Raw genomic sequence first — 22611 nt, 5'->3', positions numbered from 1 at the left:
CATTACTCTCTACCATCTCCAATCTTTTCTCCCCTAAATCTGGATTCTCAATGTGAAACAACAGATCATATTCACTAAATCCTTGGGTTTCCATCACTGCAATCATATTCATGTATGTCACATATGAACTGCAGAGCTTCAGCTCAAACATTTCTGAAGCATCAAAATGGAACCTAACATCCAAAATGTCATCATACAAACTGCAAAATGAAATAACAAACAAAATTGGTTAATAAACAATTTTGCTTAACAGATAGGCTAACATATAAACAAAGCTTTGTTTAATTTAGCCTTGCAATATAAATAAACTAAACAATTACTACAAAATCAAACAATGTAAACAACTATTTCAATGCAACCCTAATTACAGAGTGGGTACTTAACTCACAGCAAACTGATGTTTTGTATTTTCATATAAGTAGTTAACAGAATTGTCCACTAATGGTGCTCTGCTATAGTTAGGAATCATTTAATCCACTATGCTTCTCTGCTCTGCTCTGGTCTAATGGTGCTCTGCTCTAATGGTGCTCTACTCTAGTTAGGACTAAGAAATAACAATGTAAGCCACTAATGATGCTCTGCTCTGCTCCAGTTAGGTAACACATAATGCTGCTCTGACAATTTGGACTAACAAATAACAATGTAATCCACTATACTTCTCTGCTCTAGTTAGGACTAGCTATTAGAGTGCTAAACATGCAGGCAGTAGAAACCTAACCCTAATCCCCAATTTTAGTGAGCAAGAATGGAATAGTTGACCACTTACAAAACACCACCGAAGCCATGAGTCCAGTGATGGGCGGTGCTAGGGTTGGCCACCTAAATTCGCGCCAACTGCAGCCTCTGCTCCATCGACAACGCCGGCTCCGCAAAATCTTCGTCCTCGCTACTGTACTCCGAGCTGGAGTAGCCGCCACTGCCATAGAGGCCTAAGTGTGTGTGGGGGGGGGGGTCGCCGCCGCTCACATCGCCCCGGCCATCGCCACCTACCGGAGTCGCCGAGGCCATCGTCGCCTAGGGAGGCACAACAGCCGGGGGGGAGAGGAGGACGCGAGGGAGGAGCAGCCGCAGGGGAGGTGACAGTGCGTAAGCACTTCGATCCTAGGCTACGGTGGCGTGCTGTGGCGGGCGGCGGGGCGGGCAGGGAGGCACTCGCCGGTGAGGGGGAGGCAGCCGCCGGCGAGGGTGCGAGGGCAGAGCGGGGTCGGGGTCTGGCTCGGTCGCACCAGCGAGCCCTAAACGGTGCGAGCCGGCCTCGTCCTAGTCAGCGCGCAGTTAGCGCGCGGGCACGCGCGCACTGGCCAGCGTGGCGCCTGACGGGCGGGCCCAACCGGTCAGCTTTTCTGTCAATACGTATAAAACATACTTTTAGTCTTTTTTGCAACAGCTCGCCCCAATCTTGGTACTGACATGTAAAAATTACCAATCTTGATGCCAATCTGCTTCCAATGTCCCAATTGTAATACTTCTATGTAACACTTCCGCTTCGGTAGACCCCCTGTAAACACAAGGACGGCCGAGATTGCCCAATACCCCTTCATAACAAAGGGCAGGATGGGCATATTTTGAAAAAGCTTCCCCCGCCGGCCCGACCGCCCGCAAAAAAAACAGGCGAAGCAATACGTATATGAATACAGCCCGCCCGCCCGGGAGGGAAAAAAATTAAACCGGCCGGCCGCACGCGCCTGGTGACGTGGCAGGCATGCAGACGTGCCCGCCCGCGATCACGGCGGCAGTCCCCGCAGTCAACGCGTCGCGCCGCACCCGTCGCAGCCCCACCCGCCCACGTCCCCCGACCGCACGCCAGCCTGCACTCGTCCGCCAATCACGGCGCCCGAGGCGCGCATGCACGTAGGCGGTTGCACGCGCGTGCCGCCTGCCGGACGCCTCCGCTGCCGCCTGCCGTCGCTGTCGGCTCCTCGCCTGCCGCGTCGCCGCTGCCGCTGTCGCCTGGCCTGCCACCTGACCGGCCCGCCGCCTGGCCTGCCCCCTCCGGACGCGCCGTTCGCGGCGCCCGATGGTCAAACGTCGCCTCGCCTGTCGTGCGGTCATTAACGCGTCGGCGTTAATAGCCGTGCTGCCGCCCACCCGCCTCCTCCCCTGCCCCGCCCCGCCTCGCTATAAAACGGCGACGCCCCGCCCACGCCCGTCCCACCGTGCTGTCGCCTGACCGCCTCCTCCCCCGCCCCCGACCACACCCGTCCCACCGACGCCCGTCGCCGCCTGCCCGCACCCGATGTCGTTTTTCCGCGGCAGCAGCAGCACCGGCGGCGGCGGCGCCGACGATGACGTCCCCGGTGCATGGCCGACGAGCATCGGTGTGCCGGAGACGCTGGAGCTCCACCGCTACTGCCTCCTTGTGCTGCCGGGCTGCCGTCTTCCACGCAACTGGAAGATCGACGCCGACGGCTACGCGACGCCGGGTCCCGGCGCGACGGAGGAGGAGCTCCGCAACCACAGCGGCGGCCGGCACAATATCGAAGGCCGGAAGCGGTTTTGGTGCGGGAAGGACTATTGGGAGGTCATGGCCACCTTCCGCCTTGCGGCGGCCGGCGAGACCCCCGACCTGACAGGCCGCAGCGGCAGTCTTCGTGCACCGCCTCCACCGCACAATCGCCACAGACATGGCGGCGGCCACGGTGTGCACCCAGCATCGGCGCCCGCGCCGGCCGTCGCTCCCTCGCCACCGGGGATAGACTTGCCGCCGGAGCAGGTCATCCTCCGCGAGGACGGCGACCCGGATGACATGCCAGGGTACCACGTGCCCGTACGGGCGTCGGAGGCTGCAGCGGCGGCGGCGGAGGCGATGGAGGCCGCCGAGATTGCGGCCGCAATCCAGGCGGCCGAGGCGGCGCAGCAGGCGGCGATGGCGGCGCCGGAGTGGCAGCAGGTGCCGCCGGAGTGGCAGCAGGAGTGGGAGCAGGCGTCGGCGGAGTGTCAGCAGGCGCCGGCGGAGGAGGAGGATTCCGACGACGATCCGGTGGACTGGGACGACCTCGCCAACCAGTCCAACAGCGACGATGACGGCAGCGACGGCCCGGCCGTGATTGACCTCGTTGATAGCGACAACGAGTAGTTTTTTTACTGTGTTTTTATTTAATTTGGTTATGTCGTTGTAAGCCTAAGTAGTAGACTTTATGTATGAACTTGTAATCATCGAGTTCGCTCGACTATGTAAAATATTTTATCTATGTTGAATGAAATTTAAGTGAAATTTCTTTTGTCCTTTTCATTCAAGAGTTTTGATTTGATGATGAATTTGTACACGAAAATATGGTAAAACATAATAAAATAGTAAGGACGCTAAAGTACGTGATTGCATGCATGTAACAAAACAAAATTTTGCGAGTGTGTGTGCATCCCAAATGTAGTCCTACACGCACGATATGAATGAAATCAGACAGGAAACACACGTAGCTTAGTGTGTGTCCGGACATCGGTGTAGGGTACTTTAGCCTAGGAAACCCTAGAAAATGCGTCGAGGGTTAAAAAATTGCGAGAATTGGCGTGGGTGCTGTGGATGGTGATGGCAACGTGTGAAAAAAGTGTCGTGACGTTTGACAGAGTAGAAAAAAAACCATAGTTGGGAACCCCCTCCCCGGCAGACCGAGAAGTAGCTGGTTGCACTGGGGCTACGTGATCGCATGAATACAATTGCACCAAAGTGTGCGTACAGGTGGGCACGGCCAACGTAGCCCCCCACGCAAGGTTGGAACAAAAACGGACACAAAACGGACGTTGGGTCACGTCCGGGCAGTGTTTTTGCGATTTTCGACCTGGAAAACCCTAGAAAATGCGCCGAGCGCCGGAAAAAATACGAGAATTGGCGTGTGTGCTGTGGATGGTGATGGCAACGTGTGGAAAAAGTGTCGTGACGTTTGACGGAGTAGAAAAAAAACGTAGTTGGGAACCCCCTCCCCGGTAGACCGAGAAGTAGCTGGTTGCACTGGGGCTACGTGATCGCATGCATGCAATTGCACCAAAGTGTGCGTACATGTGGGCACGGCCAACGTAGGCCCCCACGCAAGGTTGGAACGAAAACGGACACAAAACGGACGTTGCGTCACGTCCGGGCAGTATTTTTGCGATTTTCGACCTGGAAAACCCTAGAAAATGCGCCGAGCGCCGGAAAAATACGAGAATTGGCGTGTGTGCTGTGGATGGTGATGGCAACGTGTGGAAAAAGTGTCGTGACGTTTGACGGAGTAGAAAAAAACCGTAGTTGGGAACCCCCTCCCCGGCAGACCGAGAAGTAGCTGGTTGCACTGGGGCTACGTGATCGCATGCATGCAATTGCACCAAAGTGTGCGTACATGTGGGCACGGCCAACGTAGGCCCCCATGCAAGGTTGGAACGAAAACGGACACAAAACGGACGTTGCGTCACGTCCGGGCAGTATTTTTGTGATTTTCGACCTGGAAAACCCTAGAAAATGCGCCGAGCGCCGGAAAAATACGAGAATTGGCGTGTGTGCTGTGGATGGTGATGGCAACGTTTGGAAAAAGTGTCATGACGTTTGACGGAGTAGAAAAAAACCGTAGTTGGGAACCATATTTAAAAATAATTTGTTTTCCGTTTGAAGTTAAAAAAAATATCATAAGATATGACCATGCATGGACTACTGCACGCCGACGCTAATCAACCCGTGTCGTCTGGGGCCCGGCCCAATCATTGTGTACGGTAGTGGAGACAGAAGCGACGCGGGCCCGACCGAATCTATCGTGATTAGCACCTGACACGCCCGCCACCATATGCCCTCGTCACCCACGACGCCCTGCCCCAAGCCCTAACCCACGCCGCCATCTGCCCCCGATCCCCTGACACCCCTCACCCTGTCCTCTTCAGCACGCCGCCGTCCATCCACCCCTTCTGGCCCCGTGACGCCACTCCACCGTCTATCCGCCGCCGGTGGAGAACACCTCATCCGCCGTCCGTCCGCCGCCGTTGGAGAACATTAAATCTGCCGTCCACCGATCGACAGCACGCCATCCAACGTGGTCGTCCGTCTACATCACGTCAGCCAAAGATTCTGACATAGGCGGCCGCGGTTCCACAGCACGCAGTCGGCGTCGTCATCACCACCAGCACCCCCCCCCCCCGCCGCGGCCACCGACGGCCGTACTGGTGGGAGGTAATTTTTATGTTTTTTCAACGATGCAATCATCATGTTCATCATGTACACATGAAAAGTAGCTAATATGTTATTTGCTCCTATTCGTAGTGATGGAGGACTACGGACAGATTTTTTGTTCTGTTGAGAAGTGGTGTCTCCTCGTCAGCAAACTGACCTCTAGGCAAAAAAAAACAATTTGCAAGCACTAGACTAGGACAAATGTTGATGATTCCTAGTGTGCTCATGCGCAAGTGTCTGCTAAAGTTTATGATTAAATCATACGCAGTGGACACAGAAAGGTTCATTATGCCATCAAGAAACGGTGCGATATCATTGCGCGCTGAAGATGTGTTTGATATTTTTGGCCTAGTGAACAAGGGCAGAGATGCCATGAAAGCTTTAGGTAAAGGGGGGCTAAAGGCGAAAGTGAAGGTGCTGAGTCGTTTCATAGATTCGAGTATGAATGAAATAATGATAGACCAGCTTATACAGGACATCACTACTAGTGGATTGTATGATGATGATTTCCTGCGTCGAATTATGTTGGTTCTTCTAGGCACTGTTCTTGCACCACACTCCACGGTAGAAGTTCCTAATGCTTTTTACAAGCTAGTGGAGGATGTGGAGAGCATTAAATCATTTAACTGGAACGCGTTTACTTTACGCGTTTGCGTTGATGGCATCACGAAGACTTTATCGGATCGTACAAATTTTACATGGCCGGTGGGAAACCTTGCTCTCATACAGGTAAATTGTATGTTATATATGTTATTTCGAACTATAGTCTGGACTGTTAAGATTGCTAATATATTTCATGTTCATGCAGTACTTGTTTTGGGAGAAAGTGCAGCCACTTGATGACGAGACTTTTGATCCACTGGCGCATGAGTATCCGTTGATGCTTATCTGGCCAGAAGTCGAGGCTATGAAGCGTGATGCGTACGACACATCGTACGGCTGCGGGAATGGGAGGGTAAGTATTTATGGTTTGCATGCATGGAGTTATGGAACCTTTTTCATGGTGAGTAATTTAAAATGATTTAACATGGCACAGGTTGATGACATAATAAGTGAGAAGCACAGACAGATGATAATTGCTCAAGAGGGGAAATTTGTGGAGGAAGAATCTGAGCAAGTTGATAGAACAGGTTGTTCGCGGAAAAGGAAGGATAATAGAGACGAGGCTTCATCGAGCAAGGACACGACCTTAGATCAAATTATGAAAAGCATCAAAGACATGCAGAAAGAAATTCGCCTTGTCCCTAAAAAATGTGCTGAGGTAATTAGTGATGTGTTATTCAAATTACATGAGATTATTCATATTCTTTGCATGTACTTACTGCTTCCCATGTGTTATTGCAGATAGTACTGGAGGAGCTGGAGAACAAAGGTCTTGTCTTCAAGACAAATAGAGGGTTTAGTGATGTTGAGTTTGTGGAGCACAGTGAGAACTGGATGAGGGGGTATGGTCCGTTAAAATATTTTCCAGATGTAAAATCAACTCCTGCAAAGGACGATATGGACAACGGGGTGGAGGCATCCTTCACCAATGGGAACGGGAAGAAGTCCGCACGTGAGAAAGGTATGCATCTCAATACACCCGGTACAGGAGATGAAGGGGACCCCTTCGTTATTGACGAGAATGGTAATTCAACCGACCCATCTTTTGCAACGATACGCATGAATGACTTTCCAGCAGTTACTTCAACCCCCAAGAATATAAATGCAGTGTCAGACGGGTCTAGCGCCGATAAATCTGAGGAGATTAGTATGGATAGTCTGAACACACTTATTAAAAAAGCGAAAGAAAGTGGCACTAAGGAGAATGATGAGAATGAGAAAGAAAGTGGCACTAAGGAGAATGATGGGAATGCGAAAGAAAGTGGCACTGAGGAGAATGAAGGGAAACGCAAGAGAAAAAAGTCAAAGCATATTCTTTCACCCTTCCAGCAGATCGGTGGACGTAAACGTCCAAAGAAAAGTAAGTCTTATGTACTTTGTTTTGAAGATATTTCATTCCTTCCATGCACAATTTATTTACTCATTGTTTGATTATATTTTAGGTTTGTTTGGTATAAGAGACGTTCTGATTAATACCGATTACATTACTGAGGATCACATAGAGGCCGCGAAGGTTTATATCAAGACACTATCAGACTCGGCGAAGCTTAGTAGGAAAACTGTCGTGCACATGATAGGAATTGCTGGGAAAACATGTACACCTGATATGCTTCAAGCCATCATTGCGAAAAAATGGTTGCATGGCGGTGTAAGTATTACAACAATTATATGAAGTTGTACATGTCATATTTAATTTTTTTTCTAAGAGGAGTATTGCTGTTATGTTATTTTCAGGTCATCAATAGTTATTGCAACCATATGCAAACCCATAATCCTCGTCCTGACCGTCACATTTTATCATCTTGGGTGTCACACTGGCTTATTCTTCGTGCTGAAGGAAAGGTTAAGAACTCTAAGCACCATTTTATGGAGCATTTCACAAACCAAAATAAAATGGTGTCTAGAGTTAATGAGGAGTATTTCATTACAGATAAGGCATTTCACATTTGTATGATCCTTCGTAGTACATAACTAATTGTGTGTCCAAGAACTTGACTAAACTTTGTTGTAGGCATACTTTCCTTTTCATGTGGAAGAAAGTCACTGGATAAAAATTCTCATGCACAACAAGAAAAAAGAGTTTCAAGTTTTAAATTCTACTGGTAAATGCAGCAAGGCAGTTCTTAAAAAAATAAGGCAGCTGGTAAGCTTCTTTCTTTACATGTAACAAGATAGATAGTACTAATTAGTTATGTACTTCATATGAACTTCACATCTATATCTCAGAGGGCAGAAATAGCTAAAGATACCTTGGAGGTGAACTCCCTTGTACAAACGGAACATCCAGACGTATCTTCGTGGCCAATAAATGAGTACGATATGCCGTTACAAAAGGATGGGTATGTTCAACTGTTTAAGTTCTAAGTACTTCTCTTACACAGCAATGCCTGACTCGAGGTTTTGTATAGAGTTTCTTGTGGTCTGTTTGTGGTGAAATGCATTCAAAACTGGAACGGAGATGAATGGATATTTGAGTTTGATCAAGCTGAGGTGAATGCTTCAAGAGGACGCGTTCTAGCTGAAATACTTGTTTCAGAGTGCAACACGATGGAAACTGTGAAAGAGAAGATTTTGAAGATCATGGACAAGAATTAGTTTGTTGATGGGTTTTTGGCTACGAGAACATTCTTTTTCTTATTATCGCAACTAAATAAACGTGCCGTTGACGGCACTAGGAACAATTTTGATATTATGACATTTCTTATTGTAATGGGCATGATTATGCACGTCCGCAACTAAATAAAGGTGCCGTCGTCGGTACTAGCTACAATATTTATTTTCCAACTATATATGTTAAGCTGCTATGTGCTATATGCTTATGTGATGATGATGCCGCCATCTGCTGGCTCGTAGAGTTTCATATAAATGGAGGCAGACAGCTGGCTTTATGTGCAATATTATTATGTGATGATAATGCCAGCCGCCGTTTGTTGGTTCTTAGATGCACATATAAATGCAGGCGGACGCCTCCTCGTTTGCTAAAAAAAATTTGACTAGAAAAAAAAAAGCCCGACCTTCCCTTGTGGACCCAGGGACTGTGCATCCAACCAAAATCTAGCCGACAGGCGACTCGGGCGGTCGATGCGGACCCCACAAGGGCCCACAAGTAGGCCAACGGGGCTGACAAGGAGCTTGTAACAGAGGAGTTCGAGAGAAACAGCCGACGCGGCTATTTAAGTCGATCGGTGCGCCCTTTCGTTGGCGAGGTGGGATTAAATAAGGCGATGCGGTTGACGCAACGCTGACGAGGCTCCATTTCTTGCAACGTCGCCGCCCGGCCCATGTCGGCCCAGTACGACAGGGCCAGCCTCGCCCCTCCCCGGCCCAGTCATCGTCGTCTCGCATGCCCGATGAAGGAGTTTAGTCCCACCTCGGAAGCTGATGGGGGTGAGGACCAGCTTAAATATGCCGGCGTGCTACACAGGTCGAACTCCTCTGCTAGTACTGCTTGAAATCGCCGCCCCGTTGGACCCAGCTGCTGGGCCCTTGATGGGCTTTATATGGACCTCCCGAGTCGCCTCGTTGGCTTGATTTGGGTTGGGAATATAGCCCAACTTGCGGTCCAGCAGCCGGTCGGGCATTTTTTTTGCACAACGACGGTCGGCTATGTTTTTTTGCACAACGACGGTCGGCCATGTTTTTTGCAACAGGTACAGTAACAAAAACGCAGCATATTAAAACTGTGAACTCTTTCACATAGCAGTACAAATAAGATGGCAATTCATTAAACAAATATGATGTGTCATATCACATATGTTCACATAAGTATTTTCATCACACATAAATAAATCGAGACATAAAGTTTTCTGCCACACAAGTACGAACAAGAAACAACATAGTTTATTCGGACTAGACTCATGCGACCGTTTTTATTCTTCCAACATAGCAAGATGCTTCTCTACGCCCAATTCCTGAACATAACATAAAAATATGGGTGAGAAAATATAGTTTGTAAAACCGAAGTACCAACATAACAAAAAATAATAAGGTAGCATCTTACTTCTGGTTTTTTCGACATGTAGCCTTGTTATGACCTGGTAGACTACACAGACTGCACAAAGGACCACTTTTTTTCTCTGTAAAATCTTTTGGCCTACCATTCTTTGTAACATCGGGGCCCCCCTTTGACCGCCCCTTCTTAGGTGCACCCTTCATCGAAACTTTCTTAGGATCACCAATACCAGGCTCAACTTGTTGCGCTTGACTTGCCTCCTTCTTAAGCTTAGCATACCTTCTACTTCCTATAACTTCCTCCTCTGGTATCTTTTTCTGCGCTATTATGTTATCCAGACACTTCATCAACTCGTCAAACAAGAAGGGATCATTTGCTGCAACATGAGATGCCCTCTGCGGTTTTTATGCTTATTTGACTATACCGGTCTCTCTCTAATGGCCCTGACCAACCCCATCCAAACATATCACTCTTCCGCTGCACAGGCAATCCATCTCTCGCATTTTTTGACAACCGATGAAGGACACAACACTTTGGTATTTCAGTTATGCTCAGATGATGGAGAACAAAAAGAATGTGTTTGCATGGCAGGCCTTTCCGAACCATCCTAAGACAACTGCATGTTATAGTTTCTTCTGAGTTACCTGGTTCATAAACAACATTATACATGAACTTGTGGTTATCCTTCCATGTCACCATATATGTCTGACGCTCAATTCCCATGAGCGTCTCAAATATCTCCAGCTGACCCATCTTGTGCAAATCATCTTGCAGGATGTAAAAATTAGCAGGTGTGAATACTTTGGCGGAATGCTCCTCAAGTGCCTTATATTCAGTAACTAACGGTGGTTCTTTTTGGTGTGCCTCACAGTCATCGTACGTCTCATTCTCACGCAGGCGAACTATACAGTTCTCATAATGCACAACCAGATCAACTATTGTCATACCGTAGTCCAGGTGTAGGTGAAGGCAGGAGTTGAGGCTTTCGCTTCTCTGGTTACTTCGCATACCAAGGAAAAAACCATCGGAAAGATATGAAGCTGCCCAAAGTCTCTTCTTCCTGTACATCCTGTCAAGCCACTCTTTAGTTCTATCCGTCTTCCACTTATTATAGAAAGCGGTCCATCTCTGCTCAAAGTTCGCTTGAGAGGTGGCATAGTATAGGAGCGATCTGAACTCATCCACTGACTTGTAATGCAGGTGCCTCTGCATATTTTTCTCGATATGCCAGGAGCAAAGACGATGGAAAACATCTGAAAGCACAGTCCGAATAGCCCGGATCATTGCAGCGTCACCATCTGTGATTATTGACTTTGGCTTCACCCGGCAGTTTGCCTTCATAAATGTCTGCAACAGCCACACATATGTCCCTTCCGTCTCGTCAGCAATTATGGCACATCCAAACACTGTGGTGCAACGGTGGTTGTTAACTCCGACAAAGGGGACGAACGGCATACCATATCTGTTCATCTTATACGTGCTATCAAACACAACCACATCTCCGTAGTCCTGATAGTCCCTCCGCGACTGTGCATCACACCAAAACATACTCTTCAGTCGCCCTTCCTTGTCACGCACATACTTAAAAAAAACTCAGGGTCCTTCTCCTTCCTGCTCCTCATAATGCCAACTGCCGTCTCTGCGTCACCTTTTGCTATGAGCTTCATTTTTTCTCTGCAACAAAGATTGTAAATATCCCTCCTGATAAACCCGCACTTATCGTACGAACCGTATCTGCTGATAAAGTTGTCCATTATTATATGCTTTCTTATCCCGGCAGCTTCCAACGCCAATATCTCTGCCCTCGTTCCTTCTCCAATCCGTCTGTGAGACCACAGAAAACAAACCTCGTCGGGCCTAGCCATCGTGTGGTTGTGATCATCCACGAATGACGCGACAAACCAAACACCACGTTCTCTGTCCAGCTTCACCACCATATGTGCACCGCAATCGCAACGAGTCTCCGGTCTAAGCCTGCGCTTGCGGCCCTCCATGGTTATAAACTTGCTCTGCCTTCTACCTGCCCTAGAGCAAAGAAATCTCCGGTACCGTATCATTCCCGAAGCACCTCGTTTGACTTTCTGTTTTCTGATGCTAAACCCGTTCTCTTTGGCGTGATTGTTATAGAATATGTATGCATCACCTTGCGACCGAAAGGTCATAGCCATCACCTTCCAATGTGTATCCATCATTTGCTGCTGCCTTCGAGCCTCCTCAATGTCGATCTCCCCCTCATCGTGATCACCGCTAATACCATCTGACTCCTCCTACAAAATTCATATGAAAATGTATATGTTAACTACTATCATTTAATTCATAATATTCATCGATGTACAACATCTATCTACGAACCTGGCTCAAGTTATCCGCGAATGATTCCTGTAAACTATTTTCCACATTGTCAACATCCACATCTTCCTGCAAATTTGTATACATAGAGAAATAGTTAGCCATGCCATACATTGCAGGTTCAAAGATGAAATCAAAATATACGGCACTTACGTTTTCACTATTTGCGTCATGTTCATTATGATCAAAATCTTCCGGAGGCAAGATATCAAATGACGACACGGAATCGTTGTCGCTGCTATCATCATCTTCATTAAAAATATCGTTATCATTCCGAGTCGCCTTATTAGTACCATTATCATCCCCCGTCAATGCGGTTTGTTCATCCATGGCAACACGCCTAACTGACCAAACTGCATAACATTGTGAATTCATCACGTGTTAAGTTTGTACTGTGCATCATGCCCAACTGCAACTCTATCTGCCTACAACATGCGGTCGTCCGGGGAGGCGCCGCTGCGACGGCATGTTTACTCAACCATAAACCCTAGATCACTATGTGTGACTCATATCATTTAGCATGCTAGGTTTAGACGAGGAGATTAGATGGCAAACCTTTGGCCGCGGAGTAGACAGCGGCGACGTGCAACACGAGGGTTAGATGGAAGACGGCAGCGACGTGGAAGACGAGGGCTGCGGTGTAGACGTCGCCGACGTAGGTCGACGCAGGGCCGGATCCGCGGCGTGCGGACGACAGCGTGGTCAGTCGCAGCCGACAAGCCGTCCGACGGCGACGTGCAAGACGAGGGTTAGATGGAAGACGGCGGCGACGTGGAAGACAAGGGCCGCGGTGTAGACGTCGCCGGCATAGGTCGACGCGGGACGGATCCGCGGCGACGTTCAGATGCGGCGTCGGATGGGGTTCAGTCGGCGGCGATCGCACAGTTAGAAACTGGGCGTGATCGACGTGCGTGAACGTCGGGCGGGCGAGAAGATCGTGCAGCTGACTTTTTTCCTCTACACGTGCGGTGGTTTTTTCCGTATGACCATTATACCCTTCTACGTTTTGTTGGGGGGTCTACTGAAGCAAGCCCCTCTATGTAATTTTCTCGCTGAGCTTGCATTGAAGGTCGCGTGGCGTGCGGAGGCCGCGCCCGCGCTCGCGCAGAGCCTCAGCGCGCGGGGTTTGGTTTGGTTCGGGTGCGTGTGGTGGAGCGGAGTCGTGGGCGTGGAGGTGGTGCTCCGTCCGGTCCGAATCGCCGGATCGGTTTTCTACCATGCGCTGGAACAGCGAACGACTTTCCCGTCGGGTGGAGCCGAGCTGGACGGGCGACGGGCAGCTGTGGACTTCGGTCTTGGGACCCTTTTCCCCTGTGGAAAAGCTGGACATGGACTGGATCCCGTCGTGTCATCGCGGCGGCGGTGTCCACAACTGCACAATTCTCCCGGGTGCCACTCACGTTGCAGCTCAGCTTCGTTGGACCAAGCATCTCCAACAGGGACAGCAGCATCTCTCCGCAACACCTCCCCAACCCGTCTGTCTCTGAACTTCCATACCATCTAGTACGTACTTGCGTGTATTGGCACACGACAATGAGGAGAAGAGAAGCCCTGTAGACCACGTTTGCTTAGAGGATAATAACTTGTGCACATCCTGACGACGGCAAAACATCCAGTCCTGGACATTGCATGGAGGATGCGCCGTTTAATTCGAATCGGAGCGAGTAGATGTTTCTCAAAAGAAAAATAAAACAAAGGCAGTAGCTCATTGCTCCTTCGGTGGACGGACCAGTGATAGTGAAGATCTTCACGTTAATCTGGGTAGACGCACGCAAATGACTGATCAAATCGGCCGCGCGAGACGGTTATAGGCGTTTCGGTCAAAGAAGGCGATGGCGATGGCCGACGTAGATCGGCGTGCAGACGAAGCAACAGAGAGGTAGCTGGTGTAGTCAACACCAAGGACGGCATAGCATAGAGACGCGCGGGGGTTAGCATGGCGACGGGCGACGCAATCCTATCTAGACCGAAAGACCAGAGAGAGAGAGGACACTGAGTTTTTTCTTCTACCATCAGTGTGTTCCAAAGTGAGCAAAAAAAGAGTGCCCGGCTCCCCCGCTAGGGTTTTCCGCCGCCGCCGCCGGGTGCCCGGCTCCTTCCCGCCGCCGTCGGCCGCCCGTCGCAGGCCTCCCTTCCTCCTCCCCTCCCCCCTCCTCCCCGTCCCGCCGCCTCCGCCGTCTCCCCGGGAGGCGGCCGGGACGGCGCGCGCCCCCCTTCCTACTCGTCCGTCCTCCTCCGCCCTTTCCCCCCGCGATTGACCCCGGGTCCGGCCGGGTGGTGTCGGCGGAGGCGGGTCGTCCCTTACCCGCGCGCTCTCCTCCTTCCCGGGGTGGGGGGAGGCGGCGGCGGTGCTCGGCTGGTGGCGGCCCGGCGTCCTGGTGGCGGATGCCGGCGGCGCTCGCCGCGGTGGTGCCGCCTCTTGGCGGCAGGGCGCTCCGGTGGTGCTGGATGGCCGGTGGCGCGTCCCCGGCCCAGATCTGGGCCCGTAGGGCCCCATCTGGGTCCTTGCGGGTCGGCTCCGGTGCGACCGCGACGCCCTCTATATGGGGAGGCTGGGGAGCGGCTTGGACTGGGGCAGCGACGTCGTCGGCGTGCCAGCTGCTGCGCGGAGGCGGGAGCTGTCCGGGCCTGTGGGGCCACGGGCCCGGTAGGCTCCTGCTTTGGCGTCCGGTCGGCTTAGGGGTGGAAACGGATCGGATGCGGATTGGATAGTGCTCTTGCCACTTCCATTTTCATATTTTCAAAACGAATACGAATCCAAATACGGATGTTATCGGATACGGATGCGGCTCGGATATTATTCGAATACGGATACGTATCGGATATTTTCTTGATTCGGAACGGATACGAATAATATCAACATATTGCTTAAGTAAATTAGTCGATACCTATGTGACATGAAATAATCAACTTGTGACATACAATAAGTCAATGATAAATAGGTTTATGAATAAATACTATTGTAATGCATAATAATTTATAAGTTTAATCATATAAATAGTAAAATTTGACCACTTATTTGGCTTTTATGTTGGATAATTGGAATATTGGGTCTAGAATTTTGAAAATTACCTCCCATAATCTTATTCGGATACGGATATATCCACTTCCATATCCATATTTGTCTCAAAATCTCCTACCATATTTTATTTTTTATTTGTTTAATAAATTCGGATACGGATAATTTCCATTTCCATTTTGGTCCGGACGTGGATGTTTCGGATACAAATAGGCATTTTCTTGAATACGAATATCGGATATTTTGGATTATCCGCTACCAATTTCCACCCCTAGGTCGGCTATCGTCATGGACGGTGGAGGTGGGGCCCTCCTGTATGCTGACGGTGCTGCTGTCCTAGTCCCGGCTCCTCTTCTTCGTTGTGCAGACCATCTTCGCGGTGCCGTGGTGAGACAGCGCGTGGGAAGCTTCGTGTCCGTGTTGGCGCAGGATGGTGGTCGGAAACCCTTTTTCTTAGAAAGAGAGAGAGAGACTGATCAACGGATCGAAAAAAGACTCTCTATGACAGCATATCAGCACGATCGCTGAACGAAACTTAGGTACAGGTTGCGCAGCTTCTGGTGAAGATCATGGAGATCAACCTCCTCGGGGGTGGCGCGGAGTGGAATCTAGGTATGAAACTTGCGTCGAATACCATGTAAGATATTCCTATCAATCAACTATTCCAAAAGTTTGATCTGTTAGGAAGAAGAGATATAATACACTTCCCCTTCCCCTTCACATCTGACGTAGATATGGAATGATTAATACCTCCCTTCACATTCAACTTGGGCGGAGATAAATGATTGAAAGAAACACGGGGACTCGGACTTGAACTCAAGACCTCGTGAATGATACGAATTAGAGAACATAATTGGTTGAATTCTTTATGTATAGCCGAGCCCTTCTTAGAGGACAAGACAATCTAGAATCAATTTTACACTGTCCTATATTTTCATAACAACCATTGTACTCTAACAACCATTGCACCACCACAACAGTCACAAAAATAATAATAACATAACTTTCATTACTCAACCTGAAAACTCTTACATGCAATGCTGAGCATGGGTGCCCTCCATGAGGCATAGCTTTCTCCACTTCTGGAGTTCTTGTAGGAGCAGTTGGTTGCACAACCTTCTTACTGATTTCTCAAACTCCACAATGAACCTATTAATGAGAAGATGTGTGACCCTGAATATGCCCTCATGGAGAAAAGTCACTCCTTGATGCTTGACTCAGTTGTTGCAATCAGATGTGCGACAAGCTCGGGGTCAACCTGCAAAAATATGGGACATTCCTTTTAAGGGGAGATACATTGGGACACAAAGCACTCCAGCAACGAATGGCACAATGAATCCTCAACCCTTGGCTATGTGCATCGCATCTATGCAGTGACCAGGTGTGTGTGCTTGTTGTGATTGTACACACTTTGAATCCACCAAAGTGCTCGTTGGCCTCAGTTCGTGACACTCACATCAGGAATGAATCATCACCCAATCCTCAGCCCAAGTACGGCCCGACTATATGACACTTATAGCGACACGAACGTTTGTCTCGCCGGGAGACAAGTTGTAGTGGGCTGGCCCAGGTTGTTCCTCGTAGAGTTCTTTCGTCCGTTACGTTTGTCTCATCGTTTGTTTTGTTTCCCTTTTTAATTTATTAGTTTAAATATATTTCTGAAATGAAAATTATCAACTAAAATTTAAAAACATTTCAGAAAATGTTAATGCGGTGTTAAAAAAAATGCTCTAACAGTTCTAAAAATGTTGAGAGTGTTATAAAAAATGCTGAAGACATAGAAAATGTTCACTTGTTTCAAAAAAGTGTTCGTGAAAATTAGGAAAAAGTCTATACAATGCAGACACCTGTTCAGGTAGTTAAAACAATATTTTCTACAAATTATTTATCACACACTCAATTGTTTCTGAAAATATGTGTTCAGAAAAAAAACATGTATTTGAAAAAATAGTATGTGTGTGTGTGTGTAGGGATTGACTGGTGACGAATAATTATTTTTCACGCCCCTCTATTTTGACATCAATTCACTGTAATTTTATGTTTCATAAATTTTGTCTTATTTCATATGTAAGAAGAGAACACAAGAAAATATATAGTCACAGTAAAAAGTATTTTATGTTACATAAAATTACAAACATAAAAACATAATGTAAAATGTATATAAAATGTAATTTTTCTGGTCTTATGACCTATATATTCGTGTTCTTATGCCAAATTTTACATAGTGAATCAGTTTGAATGTAACATTTGTATTCCAAATATAATTTATGTACGAAACGATCATAAGATTACCTTGGGTGAAGAATAACTTATTCTGCACCCCGGGTGATGAATAGTGTATACAAAAAATAGAATATGTATGAGAAAAGTAGACATGAAAATATGTATTTAAAAAATGCTAATCATGTATTTAAAAATGTGCAATGTGTATAAAAAATACTCATCAAACACGTGTTTGAAAAAAATGTTATGTTGTGTAAAATAATTTTTTAGATGCATACACAAAATGTACAAAGTCTATAACAAAATAGATATTAAAATATGTTTTTAAAAAAAGGTAATCATGTATTTAAAAATATTAAAAATAAAATATCTTTGAAGAGTACGGAAAATGTACATTACTTATGAAAAGCCATGCATTGAGGAAAAAGGGAAAAAATATGAAGAAATCATGTGAAAATTGAAGAAAAACACAAACAAACATTGGGAAATAGTAATAAAGGAAAAAAAAGAAAAACATAAATAAACCAAAGTAAACCGTTGCAAAATAGTGGAATAAGAGAACAAATAAAACAGGATAAAACTCGTGTGCAGCTACATTGAACTGGACGAAAACTGCCACGCTATAGGCGAGATATAGTCTATACCTACTAATAAAGTACATAGTGTTTCTTCTCGTCCGTCGTCATACATTTTATAAAAATCCCCCTGGTATCTTTTAAATAATCCATGGTCCAGTATTAAGTCTCTTTTCTCTCGATCTATCGCGTGTTACCTGGGTGCTGGTTAGTATTCCACATTTAGCTGCAGTAGGCCCAGTTCACTCAGTTTTCATCCCATTTAGGTCCCTGGTCTTTATTATTTACATAGAATATGTTAAAATGATCATGTTATAACTTTGCAACCATAACTCAGATTAAATAATTTATATATGTAATTTGACAATAAAAATACTTAGTTTCCAACCGTGCTATTAGTCATTCATGTTAACTAATATAAAATTCTTTTTTGACATAACCTTAATTAACTAGTGAAGTCAACAAGGAATAGAGTGCTGGAATTGAGGTTATCACTTGACCCCTAAGTCAATATACTTTAACATAGGTGACCCAGTATAAATATACTTTATTAAGGTTATCATTTGACTCCTAAGTCAATATACTTTAAATAGATTCATGCCAGAACATCCACTCTATTTTGCTTTCTGCGTTGTTGACTTCACTATTGGTCCCGGAACGTTCACTCTATTTTAGGGCATAACTTTAATGTTCATAGGCCCCAATTCAAACACTTGAGTATCCACGACAAGTTCAACTACATGTTGAAGTCAACAACAAAACCCAATGTAAGTTATCACATCTTAGAGACGCTTTACTTCAAGTCATGAGCTAAATCAACTCTAACCGGTGTGAATACATTGAAAAGCTCAGTTGAAAAATGGAAACCCCATTTTGAGCTTAACAATGAGTATTGATACCTCCTTTTAGTGATCCGGTAAAGCAACAGAAAAGTATCCCACACCTATTTCCCAGAGATGACCCTGGGTTATCGAACCCACGAGAGGAAGATTCTCTTGAAGCAATGGTCTCTACCAAGCTTTTGTTAAAGGATCAATTCCAGCTTTTGACCGGATTAATCAAGCAAATGATGATTCAAAAACTATAATAAAAAGAGGTACGGGTATGAGGTCCTAATGCTCACAACCACGTATTTGTATTGGAACCAGATATTTAGATATATTATAACTGAGCATCTTTCCAACCCTCTCAGGCTATTAGCATTTCCTGCCTTTGGATCATCACTTCAGGACGTTTTCGGCCGTCAGATTTACTGTTAGTTCCGCCTCGAATCGTTGTGTTCGCTAAGACCGAGCGTTTTCGTGCTGGGCAGCTGCTCCGGTGATTATTTGGACGCCTGGTGTGAATTTGGGCCTAATGGGCTTCACCTAGCCGGAAGAAAATACAGAGGACTAGCCACGTTTTCCCCTGCTCGCATTCCAGACCTAACCTAACCGATGCGGCCGGGCGCCACCAACGACGATGGATGGATGTTGGCTGATGGATCCTGAACCTTTCCTCTGCCCTCGATCTATCCCTCTAATTTCCTCACTGGCTAATGGTCTAACTTCCTAATTCACCCTGATTTTGGTCTCTGTTTCTTGGATTGCAGGTCGTGGTCGCAGCTGAGCAGTTGGATGGAGCCGGAGCACGAGTTTGTGGCTGCGGCGGAGTGGCTCCTGTACAATCGCTGGTTGGCTATCTCTATCACTTCCAGTACCTTTCCTCTTCTCTACTTTACGTACATATTATGCAAGCCAAGTTGCTATTTTGTGCTGCGCTAAAATCCCCAAACTAATCCTGCGTGTACCTACATTCTACACTTTGAATATTAGTGCCGAAGCAATTATTTCTATTGATTCGAGTCTCCTCTTTAAACCTAATATAATTTTCTCTTTAAACCTAATATTTTTAAGACTAAATACCATATTTATACTTATGTTTAACTCAAATTCCCTCTTCAATAATTAATGTTATGAAAGTAAGGTGATAAATCCTAAGTATTTTACTTGCCTTAAACCATTTCGTTATTTCTACGTGTTGCTCCCTTGCCATTGGTGACCAGAAACCAGGCTTCAAATTCATATGAACATGCCTCAGTTTATACCTGTCTTTCACTCCGTCACCCCCCTAAAAGAAATGTTTGGTGGCTTCAAAATTTATTTTTCCATTTCCTATCGCAGGGTTTGAACAAACTGTTCTTGGTTAGGATTTGTAGCCATCAGACAATTTTCTTCTCATGGTATGCCATTTGAAATCCCTTCAATCCAAATGAAATCTCCATATATGCTCATTACTTTTTATTCCTTTTTTATATTTTGTGATTCCTTTTACTTCTGTTTCATGCGAGCCATAACACCTTTACTCATAATAAAATATACATCAACAGAGTTTTTCTTTATCATAATTTTTTGTGAATTGTCTGTTTCTTATGTGTTTGTTTATTTCCATTTATCTGATCAGCTGAGATTAATTGTTCTTTACTTCAGCAATGGCTTGCCAGGGTGTATCACTCTATTGCTAAGCCAGGTCTCCCACAAACAGAGACCATCCACGTGAGGTGACTTCTCTTGGTTTGCATTTGGATGAAATAATATCTGGTGTGATGAATTTATGTTTCAGGTTTATTAATATTTCATAATGGTGACTTAATTCCACCGTGCAAGCAGCGACTTAATTTCAGTGCAAGTACGTGATGCTGGATTGCTTACTTTGCAATGCAAACTTTATATTGACCTCTCCCTCTAGAAGATAGTATTTTCACGTTCTTTTTGTATTTTCAATTTGTCTTTTCCTGAGAAATGAAATGGAATGGATTTAGTTGAGGACATTGTGAGAAATGAAATGGAATCAAAGATATCAACAACTATCTCCTCTTGCACCAAAAAAATATGTACAAGATCATACATTGACGGTCCGAACAAGAATAAAAATATAGGAAAGATAGAAGGAAAAAGATATGCACATGATAATGCTACGGTGAAGCTCCACAATGCCATTGGCGATCTGGCTGGTCCTCGCCTACCAACACACACCAATTGCCGCTGAGCTACCAAAATCGATCAGTGTTCTTCCCTGCTCCTCGGTCGCCGCTGCTCTTCCCTGCTCCTTCACATTTATCTCTGTCTATCACCGCCCCGGGCAGGTCCAACTACAGCCGCACCGTACAAAATCATCGCCCTCTCACCAGGAGGTCAAACCACCGCCGGCCCCTAGATCAGATCGTCGCCGCGCCCCTCGGAGGCTTGGTCCCTGCCGCCGCCGGAGTAGCCTCTCGCCAGCCGCCCAGCTTCAAGACAGCTGCTCCGCCGCGCCTCGTCCGTCACCGCAGTCCAGAGAGGAGGAGATGAGGGACAGGAGCAGCCGGCGGCGCGGATCGTGGGAGAGGAGCAGCCCGCGGCGCGGATCAAGGGAGAGGATTAGCGGCGGCGCAGATCAGGGGAGTGAGAGACGCGATGGGCTTTCGGGGCAGGGAGAGGAAAGATGAAGAGCGACGACCGGTTCCGTGTGATTCCTCCGATTTGGAGGTCTCAGCGCGTTCCGTATATTGAGCGAATATTCGCCTGGTGGGGACGACTTGGTTCCCGTTCCACCTACAAACCAAACGCAGGAACGAGGCTCGGGTGCAGGTCCGATCCATGTCGTTCCACTTCATGACAGGAACCAAACACACCCTAAAAGCAAATCAACATATATGTTTTTTTACAGTAGAAAGCAAATAGTGGATACATATGCTGGAATTAGTAAATTATATTGCACAATATATGAGAGTCTTGTTGTCATCTTAAATTTATGTTGCCATAAATAACACCATGACACCATCATCCGGTGGGTTATCTTTCTCTAAACCTGAGTATTGAGTACCAAAGAGAAGTTTTCTCGCATTTGAGTATTGTTGATTGCTAGATTTCTTAGCTCAGTGATTTTGCAACCTACTAACATATCATGTATTCTAGTATTTTATGTTTTCCACGTTCTCCACATTGCAATTTACGATATGAGAAGGCTGATCTGCAACCAACACTCAAGCTCATGAAGGTAGGATGATAACAAATAAAAAATTACTTGCATCATGTTTAATGATAATCTTTGTTTCTCGTTTATCAATCTCACTTGGAAATAATCTTGTTCTTATTTACGCGGGCAACAGAATTATAGAAAGGATTCTGGAATGAGTAGCCTCGAGGACGAAAAGTTAGATCCTTTCACACAAATATCTTTAATATTCAGATTTTGCAGCATATGCCCCTCTCCAAATCACGCCACATTGTAGATTCATGTGCACAATTTATGCAGCTTTGTAATATCTAAATTTGGTGGTCACTGCTAAATACTACAAACTATGGAAGATCCTCTTCTTCGCATTGTAACTGCAAACGATTTATTGATATATTATGAACTACAAGTCTTACTCGATGGTGAAGTTTCCCGTGCTTTGACAGGTGCTCGAGAGGTAGGATTGGGTAGATGCTTAATAAGTGTATCACATCATGTATAAATTGATAGAAAAGAGTTCAGGTGTTGGGTCTCGTTAGAAAAATAATGTTATTCTGAGCAAAATGTATTTCTCTTTTCAGTTTCTACTTATTACTGATGGGAGTACTCATATCAAAACAAAAGGGGGGAAAATGTGCAGAACATGTTACTTTAGCATATTTTAGTTTCCCCGTAGTTTTCATTTTAGTTTTGTTTAGCTTTTGCCTTCAGATATCGATGACAACTCATATCATTCTACCGTCAAAATAGACGGGTGCGGCAACGCGCGCCAACAATGATCTAG

The 22611-nt window shown here is 46.4% G+C and overlaps 1 pseudogene; it reads right to left on the bottom strand.

Annotated features, from left to right (window-relative positions):
• Positions 1-9885: 9885 nt before the first annotated feature.
• Positions 9886-11698, bottom strand: LOC147964339 (protein FAR1-RELATED SEQUENCE 5-like; annotated as a pseudogene).
• Between the last annotated feature and the right edge of the window lie 10913 nt (positions 11699-22611).

This window comes from Triticum urartu, chromosome 6A (genome assembly GCF_056163025.1).
Source record: "Triticum urartu cultivar PI428250 chromosome 6A, HENAU_Tu73, whole genome shotgun sequence".
Lineage (NCBI taxonomy): Eukaryota > Viridiplantae > Streptophyta > Magnoliopsida > Poales > Poaceae > Triticum > Triticum urartu.
This window is presented reverse-complemented; position numbering and strand designations above follow the sequence as displayed.